Source organism: Propithecus coquereli, unplaced genomic scaffold (genome assembly GCF_000956105.1).
Source record: "Propithecus coquereli isolate 6110/MARCELLA unplaced genomic scaffold, Pcoq_1.0 Scaffold121, whole genome shotgun sequence".
Lineage (NCBI taxonomy): Eukaryota > Metazoa > Chordata > Mammalia > Primates > Indriidae > Propithecus > Propithecus coquereli.
Genome location: NW_012136192.1, coordinates 4,445,492 through 4,446,260, shown reverse-complemented (window position 1 = coordinate 4,446,260; position 769 = coordinate 4,445,492).

Below are 769 nucleotides of genomic sequence, written 5' to 3'. Positions count from 1 at the left end.
CAAGAGGTAGATTCAGCATATGCCACCATGAGGAGTATTAGGGTTCTCAAGGACTTCAGATAATAAATATGAAAGAAATCATTAATAAAATGAGTCAGCAGATAAAGTACAAAACATGAAAACCCAAAAGAACATGACAAAACTAGGCTTATTTAAAAAAAAAGTAGTACCAGTAAAAATATAGTCATTTACAAATATTTAACTAATAATAAGCAGAGCATTAACAAGGGGTTAGCTATAACTCAAGAGAATCAGTTGTTTGGAAGATATAATAAGGAAATTGCTCAATATTTAGCATAAAGAAATTAAAAATTAAGAATATAAGAAAGAATTAATAAAGCATGAAGGAGGGAATAATATTTTCAACACTTATGTAGTAGACATTTTCCCCAAAAAGAAAAGAAAGAATAGGTAATAAAGGAGACATTACTAGATTTTGCTCTAAAATTAAAGAATTAATACAGCAGTAAGAAAGTCAGTGAGACTATATTAACATCATAAAAATATTTAGGATAAACAATAGCAGAGATAAAGTAGGCCTCTTCCAAATGATAAAAAAGCATCTATCCATTAAGAAGAAATAATAATCTGAAATGTGTATACATACACCTGTTAAAGCTTTTAATGCATGATGCATAAACTAAGAGAACTAAGGAGAGATATAAACAAATCAGCACAAACATTTTAAGATATATCTCAATAAATTTCTAAAGCATGTAGAAAAAAGATACATATAACTTGAATTTCACTATCAACCAAATTAATTTAT